The sequence below is a fragment of the Chiloscyllium punctatum genome, unplaced genomic scaffold, assembly GCF_047496795.1.
Source record: "Chiloscyllium punctatum isolate Juve2018m unplaced genomic scaffold, sChiPun1.3 scaffold_85, whole genome shotgun sequence".
Lineage (NCBI taxonomy): Eukaryota > Metazoa > Chordata > Chondrichthyes > Orectolobiformes > Hemiscylliidae > Chiloscyllium > Chiloscyllium punctatum.
The window spans coordinates 822410-834273 of record NW_027309819.1 but is presented as its reverse complement, the minus strand read 5'-3'; the positions used below and the strand labels follow the sequence as shown (position 1 = coordinate 834273).

General features: G+C 43.1%; 2 non-coding genes across 2 annotated transcripts; both read right to left on the bottom strand.

Annotated features, from left to right (window-relative positions):
• Positions 1-476: 476 nt before the first annotated feature.
• trnai-aau (transfer RNA isoleucine (anticodon AAU)) lies at positions 477-550 on the bottom strand. Its single transcript has one exon. It is a non-coding gene; the product is annotated as a tRNA-Ile (tRNA).
• A 2038-nt stretch (positions 551-2588) lies between these two features.
• On the bottom strand, positions 2589-2662 carry trnai-aau (transfer RNA isoleucine (anticodon AAU)). Its single transcript has one exon. It is a non-coding gene; the product is annotated as a tRNA-Ile (tRNA).
• Positions 2663-11864: the final 9202 nt, after the last annotated feature.

Here is an 11864-nt window from a genome sequence, read left to right as displayed (position 1 = left end):
TCTCCTTGCAGATGGTGCCAGACCTGCTGAGATTTTCCAGCATTTTCTCTTTTGGTTTCAGATTCCAGCATCCGCAGTAATTTGCTTTTATTAATAGCTCTATGATATTGCTGGTGGTATGATAACTCCAGTGTCGATGCATGAGAGGTGAGCAAGCGAACGAATTGCCTCTAGAAGTCGTGTGACGAGTATTAACAGAGATCCAGGAAAATAACACGAACGAATCTTTGATTGAATTGAAGCGTGACCTCTGGTTCTCCTCCGAGACGGTGCCAGGTCTGCCTAATACTGCACATATTTCATGTTTTGCATTTGTTGGTGAAAACAACTGAGACTGGTTGTTTTGCTGCAGTCATCACGGGTACGGCGATCAAGTCGTGCGTCTAACCCTGTCAAATGTTTTCTTGCGCAGATGGCGCTTCCGGTTTTGTGGAGCACGTTGTTTGGAAACACAGCAACCACACAAGCGCTGCATCTGGTCAGTGTGGGGTTGGAACCCACGACCTTGGCGTTATTAGCACCACGCTCTAACCAGCTGAGCTAACCGACCAACGCGGGCGGCCTCGCGAAAGCAAATGCCTGTATTGCCGGTGCTCACAACCACGGCTGCTCTGCATTTTCTGCTTCTCATCGATCGCACGATAGTCTGAAGTATTTCCTTTCGTTGCAAAGCTTTTCAACAAAAAAAAACATTTACTTTTCCGAACGCGCATACACGAGTGTGACCATTTGGTCTGATATCTAAAATTAAGCACAAAGTCCGGACGCATGCAATTTCAATCGCAACGCCACCAGCTCAGCTGCAGCTTCTCACGTTGACAAATTTCGTCTGGAGAACCGTACCTTCAACGATCGCTCACTGTTCTTCTGGATACTCACAGACCTTTGGAGTCAGGGTTACGTGCTGCTGATTAACTGCTACGAACCTTATGCCAAAGGCATTTGAATTGTAATCTATCAGTGGGGTTCTTTCTGCTCCCGAACGACGCAGTTGCTATGGTGTCAGCAACAGCTCAGAAGTCAATTGCACGTTTTGCTCAATGACTCATGTTGCTTATGAAATCTTCGTTTGACAGCATATTTAGCAAGTTGTCAGGCCTTCCTGCAGAGTTTGTCAGCGACAGGTCAGCTGCTAAAATGATTGCTTCAGACAGCATGCTACATCATCCTACATTTGAAAATGGAAAAGGTGCAAACGTTTACAGGCTGAACACTCGCTCACTATTTCGCCTGGCGCCTCAGAGGCTGGGAGCTAATCTTACGGAGGTTTTTCAATCATGAGGGGAATGAATCGGGTAAATAGACAATTCCTTTCGCTCAGGTGGGGCAGTTCAGAACTAGAGGGTATAAATCTGGTGTGGGAGGGTGAGAATTCGAAAGGCAGTGAGGGGCAACGGCTGCACGCAGAGGGTGGTGCGTTTCTGGAATAAGTTACCAGACGAACTGGTGATGGATGGTATAATTCCAATACTGTTAAGGAATCTGGGCGTGTACTTGATTAGGAAAGGGTTAGAGAGAAATGGGTCAAGTGCATGCAATCGCGGCTGGATCAGTTGAGGATATCTGTTCGGAATGGACGAGTGCGACCGAAGACTGTGTTTTCAGTGCTGTCCATATCTAATGGCTCTATGGTAGTGCAGGTGAAATGATAAAAAAGATAAATTTAAAGAAAAGAAGTATAATTGTCTGAAGTTGTTGAATTCAAACAACTTCAGATAATTTTATTTCAATTATTTTATTTAACATATTTGGTTGTGTTTTTTTTCACTGTTCTGTACCTCTTATTTCTTGACTGTCTCTCTTTCTCTCGCTCCCCACTCTCTCAATACCTTTTTCCTCTCCTCTTCCCGCTTTGCTACCCTTCTCCCCTGTGTTCGATTTTGTCTCTTCTTCACCCATCCCTCACATATTTTGTCACATAGCGCTGGCTTCAGCCTGGGTCATTCACGCCTTTTAATCTCCCTTTAATCTCTGCATGCACTGTCATTATCACCTTTGCATCTGGAGCCTTGACTCACCTTCTCTCAGCGTGGTATAAATAGCTCCATAATACTCCCCCTTTGTTTTTATCTTTATCTTTAATCAGTTAGACTGGAAACGTCAGCTCTTTTCTCTCCTTGCAGATGGTGCCAGACCTGCTGAGATTTTCCAGCATTTTCTCTTTTGGTTTCAGATTCCAGCATCCGCAGTAATTTGCTTTTATTAATAGCTCTATGATATTGCTGGTGGTATGATAACTCCAGTGTCGATGCATGAGAGGTGAGCAAGCGAACGAATTGACTCTGGAAGTCGTGTGACGAGTATTAACAGAGATCCAGGAAAATAACACGAACGAATCTTGGATTGAATTGAAGCGTGAACTCTGGTTCTCCTCCGAGACGGTGTCAGGTCTGCCTAATACTGCACATATTTCATGTTTTGCATTTGTTGGTGAAAACAACTGAGACTGGTTGTTTTGCTGCAGTCATCACGGGTACGGCGATCAAGTCGTGCGTCTAACCCTGTCAAATGTTTTCTTGCGCAGATGGCGCTTCTGGCTTTGTGGAGCACGTTGTTTGGAAACACAGCAACCACACAAGCGCTGCATGTGGTCAGTGTGGGGATCGAACCCACGACCTTGGCTTTATTAGCACCACGCTCTAACCAGCTGAGCTAACCGACCAACACGGGGGGCCCCGCGAAAGCAAATGCCTATATTGCCGGTGCTCACAACCACGGCTGCTCTGCATTTTCTGCTTCTCATCGATCGCACGATAGTCTGAAGTATTTCCTTTCGTTGCAAAGCTTTTCAACAAAAAAAAACATTTACTTTTCCGAACGCGCATACTCGAGTGTGACCATTTGCTCTGATATCTATAATTAAGCACAAAGTCCGGACGCATATATCATGTTTTGCATTTGTTGGTGAAAACAACTGAGACTGGTTGATTTGCTGCAGATAACATCCACCAGTCATCACGGCTACGGCGATCAAGTCGTGCGTCTAACCCTGTCAAATGTTTTATTGCACAGATGGCGCTTCCGGCTTTGTGAAGCACGTTGTTTGGAAACACAGCTGAGATCCGGCATGGGAGCAGGGATTTCATGTTCCACGACAGCGATTGTCAGCTTTCGTATGAATACACGTCTCAACCGATCATGTGACAAACGCTTGTAGACAGTGAACCGTGATACCGCGCTGCTGACCACACAAGCGCTGCACATGCTCAGTATGGTGATTGAACCCACGACTTTGGCGTCATTTGCACCACGCTCGAACCAGCTGAGCTTACCAACCAATGCTTGCGGGCTGGCGAAAGCAAATGCCTATATTGCCGGTGCTCACAACCACGGCTGCTGTGCATTTTCTGCTTCTTATCGATCGCACGATCGTGTGAAGTATTTCCTTTTGTTGCAAAGGGTTTCAACAAAAAAGCATTTACTTTTCCAAACGCGCATACTCGACTTTACCATTTGCTTTGATATCCAACATTAAGCACAATGTCCGGACGCATGCAATTTCAATCGCAACACCACCAGCTCAGCTGCAGCTTGTAACGTTGACAAATATCGTCTGGAGAAACGTACCTTCAACGATCGCTCACTGTTCTTCTGGATACTCACAGACTTTTGGAGTCAGGGTTATGTGCTGCTGATAAACTGCTACGAACCTTAAGCCAAATGCATTTGAATTGCAATCGATCAGTGGGGTTCTTTCTGCTCCCGAACGACTCAGTTTCTTTGGTGTCTGCAAGTTTAGGACTCAACTTGCTCCACTTGTGCCACTTAGCTGTCATAGAGAGATGCAGTGTAAATCGCTATGATCGTCTAAAAGGGGACAAGCATTCCCCTGAGCATGAGCACACTCAACCTCGTAATTTTCTGCGCCTCTATACCATCATAGAAGGACAGCACGCTCACCGATTGCATCACTGGAGCCAGAGAGTAACTGCGCAGTTTTTCCCATCTCAATTTCCGGTTCGAGATGAGCGGCTGTGCCGATGTTAAGCTGAAATGCTATTGAACCATACATTTCAACAATATCCTGTACTGTCCCCCGAGTCTTTGATGTTTTGTCGGAATCGATCAATCTAATTTTTCAACATTCTCATTCAAGTGATCTTCACAGCCTCTGAAGACATGGAACTGAAAGATTCAGCTCATTCTCAGTTCCCACATGTCTGTCACTGTTCACTGAGTACTGATATTGTACATGTGTTATTCTTCCGAACATTTCCTCTGCTAGTATACTTATTGCTGCTTGCAAGCATCCTGTTCTGTGGTTACTGTGATCGTGGTTGTCGGTATTTTGCATTGTGACCACAGCAACCTCGATTTGAAACGAAATCACAGCACGAAGTGTTCTCTCCGTTGTCCTTTTTGTGACACATGCTAAGAAATTAATTGTTTTACCTTCAAATTCCGCTCTCTTACATCTCTGCGTTTCATATATCAGGATTCAAACTCACCCGTTGTCGGAGATTCCGGTCCTTCCCACGATCATTAAACCTCCTTTCCGTCCCTCCCCCCATTTCTCTGAGGCAATGCCCAATCTATCACTCTCTTTCACATACATACTGTTCTGTCTGTGCTGCTGCTGCGGTCACTGTTGTTGGGTGAACGTGCCCCAATCCCACCATCGGGACCTTCAAACAAGTCGATCCATTTGGATACCGCGGTTGTGAAATCAATCACTTTGTCACAGCTTTTACTGACCAGAGACAATTGTAGCGTCAGGCTCATGGAAAATACCCAGGGCAGTTCTGGTGAAAAGACATTTTATTGTTAAAGATCAGCTTTGTGGCTTTCTGTGTTGGTCTTGTGGTAATTTCATAGGACTGATAATCCAGAGACCGAGGTAATAGTCTGGGTACTCGGGCTTGAATCCCACCATGCCATGATTGTCAAATTTGGATCCAAAAAATATCTGCAAGGAAGAATCTAATGACTACTATAGATCCATTGACAGTTGTTGAAAGAAAATCTGTTTCACTGATGTCATTTCAGAATGGAATCTGCTATCCTTACTTGGTCTGGGCTGCATGTGACTTCAGACTCATAGCAATATTGTTGAGTCTCAACTGACCTCTGGGCAATTCGAAATGGGTAATAAATTCTGCTTAGCCAGAATCGCCCTCATACTAATCCAGAAATTTTAAAACAAATGCTCATAAGACTCACACAAGAGTGTCGTTGTGCAGTTTTGCAAGTCACATTATAGCAGGGATGTTATCACACTGAGAAAATTGCAGGAGTTATTTACCGGGATACTGTTTGGGCTGAAGAGTTTCAGTTGTGAAGAAAGACAGGACAGAGTGGAGTGTTTGTCGCAGTGCAAAGGGGATGTAGACAAGACATGATTGAGTTCGGGTATGGACAAGGTTGAGTGAACGAGTTTCCCATTGATGGAGGGATAGATCAACAGGGGCCAGAGACTTAAGGAGAAAGACAGAAAGGTTTGAGAAGATGTGCGAAAAAGCTTTATCAGCCAGTGGGTAGTTGGAATTTGGAATACACTGTCTGCATTGTTCAGAGCGGCAGAAATCATTATAACATGAATAAATATTCAGATGCGAACTTTTGATACCAAGACATATAAGGCTGTGGGGTTAGCATTGTAAAATGGGATTCAGTTCATTAGGCAGTTGTTATTGACAAGTGTGGCCACATTTAGTTGAAGGGCCTTCTTTGACATTCTTGTCCTCGGTAGTATAATGATTAATGTCCCTGCCTGTAACAGGGCTCAATTTTCCCCTGGGACAAAGTAAACATTTTAAAACTGTCGCTCCATTCCCACATGTGGGTATTGATACCTGTCCATCCATTCTCGATGGGGCATGTGACAGTGCTGCCTGAATCAAGGTGGGGAAGCTGAAAATGTGTTGCTGGAAAAGCGCAGCAGGTCAGGCAGCATCCAAGGAACAGGAGAATCGCCGTTTCGGGTATAAGCCCTTCTTCAGGAATCCTGATTCGTGATGACGGGCATATGCCCGAAACGTCGATTCTCCTGTTCCTTGGATACAGCCTGACCTGCTGCGCTTTTCCAGCAACACATTTTCAGCTCTGATCTCCAGCATCTGCAGTCCTCACTTTCTCCTTAAAGTTGGGGAAGGACTGCAACTCTCAGGGAGGCAGAGTGTCAGTGAACGGCCAAACACGTGACTTCTGCAAACTACACCTTGTGCCTGTGTTGGAATGAAAAGCATTTGACAGACTTGTTCCGGATTGAAGTGTTTACTAGAAGCAGGAAGCTAAGGAAGAAACAACATAAACGCATTCAAATATGAATGCAGAAACATTTCCCGCAGCACGAATGAAATTGTAAAGGACAGAGTAGCGTTTCGATACATTGAATTTGGGTTCATTTGTTTTGATGAGGCTGTTACCAGGGTAGAAAACCATTACGAAATGATATAGCATATGCTCAGTATGATGGAACATTGTCTCAGTAATTCGCATTGCTGTTCAGAGGGAGGGTTATGTTGATTGGCAAAGTTAAATTGCCCTCTCGGTGTCCAGGGAGTGAATTAAGTAAATTCGGTGAATTAGCCATGGGTAACGTGGGGATAAGGTCAGAAGTCACAGGACGTTAGGTTATACTCCAACAGGTTTATTTGAAATCATATGGGGGAGGGATTCCCTTTCTTCAGGTGAAATATAAGGAAATAGGGAGGGGAGCTAGGTCTGGGTGAGATGCTCTTCAGAGAGTCGACACCGGCTCGATTGACTGAAATGCTCTTTCTACACGGTAGGATTCCGTGATTCTATGAATAGATAATGACGGTGTTTACTGGGGTGTAAAGCCATTAGAGAAGATGCTGATGGGGGTGTACTGAGGATGAGATTTTATTCACTTGTCTTCTTGGAAAATTGAGACCAGTTATCCCTGAACCAAGGAAAACCTAATGGGTTTTTTCAGGTTATGAAATGTTTGAACAGACTAAATAGGTGGAAAATTCCCTCTTTCAAGTAAGTAAACATCGAGATGGCAGGCATTCAATAGCTTTGATAAAACCTTGGAAGGGCAAAGAAATGATGAGAACAGAATCGCTGTCACTCCAAGAATCTGTTTTTCAAAATATTTGGAAAGGCACATTTGGTGACATACAAGGAATACATTTCACAAGGAGAGAGACAGCGTGTGGCTAGGTAAAGGTGCAGAGGTGGGGTGTAGTCGGTCGGAAGTTGCGGGAAACAATGTCTTAGTTGCTTAACTTTAAATGTAAAGAAATTTCTTTAATGTGTGCAACTGAATAAATTCGCTTCCAAAACTCTGCATTTTGAAAGATTTGGCATAATATTCCACCTAAACCATTGTAAATGGAACTGAGTGGATTTTTATTTATTGTGAACAGAAGATATTACATAATGAATAGGAAGTGACCAGTTGCTTGGAGATCGACTTCCTGCTTTCATCATATGCTTTAAGGATGTGAGAACAAACACCATGATATTTGGTCCATTTAATACTCAACATTTAATAAAGCAACAAGCAACAAAACTGGTGGGTTTTCTTTTGCACTTTAACCCTCTGTTTTTCTAAGCAGTATTTTCCTTAAGCTGAAATAAAGTCAGAGCAAATTTGAATACAACATTAATCGTTCCAATGAGATATATCTAATTCACTTCTGATCATTACAATGAAAATTGTGAGGTTTCAGCAAAATTAAAATGAAAGGAACAAATCAGCATTTCTTGCGATTGAATCCAATTCAGGTTCAGCCACATGAGAAAGGCCCTTTGAGCGACAACATCACCTTTATTTCACTCACCATGGCTGCTTCTTCACGTGAGAGAAAAAGTGACTGAAGAAAATAGAGTCAAATGTAGGTGTAAATATGACGGAAAATTCTTGTCCTGTTTCATTCTGACTCAGTTCTGACTCAGAATGTATTACTGACAGCTATTCATTCTGACCAGCATGGCTATTTATTGGAATTTGCTGTTATTATAATTCTAGTGAAAGCAGTAACACAATGGTATGGATTCGATTCCGCTCTGGAACTTTCTCATCCATGACTTTCACTGCATATAACCTGATGAGGTCACATGTCACCCCACTACAAAATGTGCAGAGGAGAGTGTGAGATTACGGTGCTGGGTTATTATACCGCTGTGCTCCACATTCACGGGTTCGAGTCACACTCTGGTTGCTAACTTTACACACCGCTCTCGTCGTTTTCCTTTGCACCTCACACTCTGGTATACACTGGATCGAGAATCTTGCCCTTCACTGCACGGAAGATTCACAAATAATCTTCACCACATTAAAGTCGAAATGAAGAGTGAGAGCAGCCATTCTATTCAATTGTAGATGAAATTGGTGTAATGAGAAGGAACGCATTTTTCTTTCTGCCCTAAATTCCATCTTGTCTTTATATGAATTTACATCGAAAGAAAGAGAAAAAATTAACAAGAGATCGGGAGCACAAGTTTATCCAGTGGGGTTGTTCATGAGTATTTTAACCTAACACTTCACACAAAGATCTGATCAGCATTTCAAACAGTCACTCGGAATTGGAAACGCAGAAAACTTCTCCAATGAAACAAACATTTCATTCTTTCACAAATTTCTGCTGTGTGCGAATCATACAAGGATCCATTATCCAGAGTGATCACTGACTTGCCAACTGTATAAGATCTGGCAACTTCCTTCAGCAATCACAGCTTCTGGACAGCCACCTGTGCTGGGGCCCAGTGTCATTTGTCGCCCCCAGGTCATAGCACATTTCTTCTTCCTGAGTATTCGAGGCTTGTTCCTGATCTGTCTTATCTGTTTAATGAACCTTTTCTGTAACTTCTTCCCATCCCCTCACATTTCTGAACTTATGAATAAAATAAGGCGTTAGACGAAATGTTAAACCAAGTGGAAGTATGCTATTCAGCCCAAGGAGTCTGCTCAACCATTCAACGAACTCACGGTTGATCTGATTTGGAGATGCCGGTGTTGGACTGGGGTGTACAAAGTTAAAAATCACACAACACCAGTTTATAGTCCAACAGGTTTAATTTGAAGCACACTAGATTTCGGAGCAATGCTCCTTCATCAGGTGATAGTCACTCCGAAAGCTAGTGTGCTTCCAATTAAACCTTATTATTAAGACAGGTGGAGAAATTTCGGCAAGGAAACGGGTTGAAATATCAGGTGCAGATGGGAATTGAAACTTGAAATCAGAAAGCGATTAGAATCGGATTGACCCACAGAAGGACCAAATACAGCGAAGATAACTCTGACAAATGAGAATCTACTCATATTCGATTGACATTCAATGGCTTCAATGTAACTGAATTCCTCCGTGTAATCGTCCTGGGAGCTAGTATTTAGGAAAAATGGAACCTGACCGCCCATATAAAGAAGTTGACGACAAAAACCTGTCCTTGGGTCGACTTTGTTTGATTATTAACTCAACTCTTGTCTCCTTGAAGCCTACATCATCCGCAACGCACAAATTAGATGTTAAACAGAACTCTCTCCATTTGCCTCGGTGGGTGCAGCTTCAATGCCACTGAAGGAACTGGGCACCCTCCACTACAATGCAGTCACTAAACTGTATATTGTTCAACACCTGAATATTTATTCCCTTAACTGCTAAGGCGCAATTGCAGCAGAGTGCACCACATAGAAGATTCACTGGAGTAAGTCATCCAGGCTTTGTTTGCAGAATCTTCAAAGATCAAAAATTGTAACGACTATAAGGACAAGTTTGAAGATGCACTGAATCTTCACCATTTGCAAATTACCCTCTAAGGCACATACCAGCATGACCTGGAGAGGAATCAGTGGTAAATTCATTGAGCGATGAAGTAGTTTGATGGGCAAAGAGTTACACTTCAGCCCTCTATCTTTCATCTTTCAATTTTTAAAAATGTAGATTATTGCATGGACCAGACTTGTGCTCGTTCCTTTAGTTGTTTCCTAAACTGGCGGTTGCTAAAGATCGAATATCATCCACTTTCTGTTGTCAACAATAGAAAATATCCAAAATCCTCTGGAACGACTGATCTCCCTGCCTAACAATCTTCAGGGATCTGTGAATGTCCACTCCAAGATCTCTTTGTTCCTGTGCACCACTCAGAATCCTCACTGTTATTGTTACAACTTCCCAAATTCACTACCACTCATTGGTCTGGATTCAATTCCATTCGCCATTTTTCCTTTCCACCCGCTGGATACATCCCTGTGGTCCCTGACATTATTCATCATAGTCAACGACACGACTATGTATCGTCAGTAAATTTCTACATCTTGACTCCTAATAAAAAAGTGTGAATTATTGATCTACATCAGGAAACAGTGGTACCTCACTGGGAACAAGCGTCCAAACATGGTTCCTTGCTGCATGGGATGAACAACTGCCATGTTCCAATCTCCAAGGGTTGCTAGCCCAGTAACTCGCCACTACATTTGCAGATGACACAAAGATTGGCAGAGTAGCCAGAAAACAGAGGGGACTGTCAAAGAATGAAGGGGAATATAGATAGACAGAAGAGTTGAGCGGAGAAGTCGCAAATGGTGTTCCATTCAAGCAAATTTGAGGTGATGATTTGGGAAAGTCTAATTCCAGAGCCAAGTATACAGTAAACGGAAGAGCCTTTGGTAAACTTGATGAGAAGAGTGATCTAGGTGTTCAGGTCCTTTGTACCCTAAAGGTGACTGCACAGGTGGATAGAGTGGTCAAGAAGGCATATGGCATGCTTGCCTTCACAGGATAGAGCATTGAGTATAAGAGCAGGCAAGTCCTGCTAAAATTGTACAAGAGTTTGTTTCGGCCGCGTTTAGAATACTCTGTACAATTCTGGTCGCCAAATTACCAAAATTATGTGGACGTTTAGGAGAGAATGCGGAGACGGTTTACGCAGATGTTGCCTGGTATGGAAGATGTAAGCTCTGAAGAGAGGTTGAATAGGTTACTTCTGCTTTCATTAGAAAAAACGAGATAGAGAGGACCTGATTGAGGTCTACAATATCATGAACAGTGCAGACAAGGTGGATAGAGATAAGCTTTTCCCCAAGATGAGGGATTCAATAATGAGAGGTCACGCATTCAATGAGAGAGGTGAAACGTTTAAGGGAGACAGACATGGAAAATATTTTACACGGAGGCTGGTAGGTGCTGGAATGCGTTGCCAGCAGAGGTAGTAGAGGCAGGCATGGTAGTTTCATTTCAGGTGCGCCTGGACAGATGCATGTGTAAGTGAGAAGCAGAGGGATACGGATGCTTAGAAATTGGGCGACATGTTTAGATATTGATTTGGACAGGCTCAGGCTTGGCCGTCCAAAGGTCCTGTTCCTGGGCTGCACATTTTCTGTATTCTTTGTTCTTCTTTGTTCACTACACTACCAACTGTGCGTTGCAGGTGAAGTAGTGCTATTTCTGCAATCATAATTACTTATGCAAGGTAATTGAACTCACACCAGTGTACAATTGTTTCAACTAAGAGCTGAGTCAACAAGAATGAAACCTACATGAAGGAAATATATAATTGCTTTCATATTAGCTAAAATGTGCATACAAGAATGAAAGGTGTCTGCAAACAAAGGTATATGGTACAGACAAATAGATAAGGTGCTGTGAGGAGGTTAAGCCAGATATGCTTGTACAAGCAGTGGTTATAAACATTTGTTTACCATTTCTGCAAAAACAAAAAAAAAACAAACCCCAATTAATAGGGAGTAAGGTTCAATATGGTTGGGGAAAGGGAGGAAATGTCACAAGTGGGGGAAATAAATCGCAGTGAAGGAGGATATACCTAACAGTTGACCACAGCCAGGATGTGGTGAAAATGCCAAGCAAAACCTGCACTTTGTTATGCACAAGGCTGGATAAGGCAAGAGAGAAACAATAGTAATGGGCACTGGGTTTGGAGTAGCGAATCCTATGTAC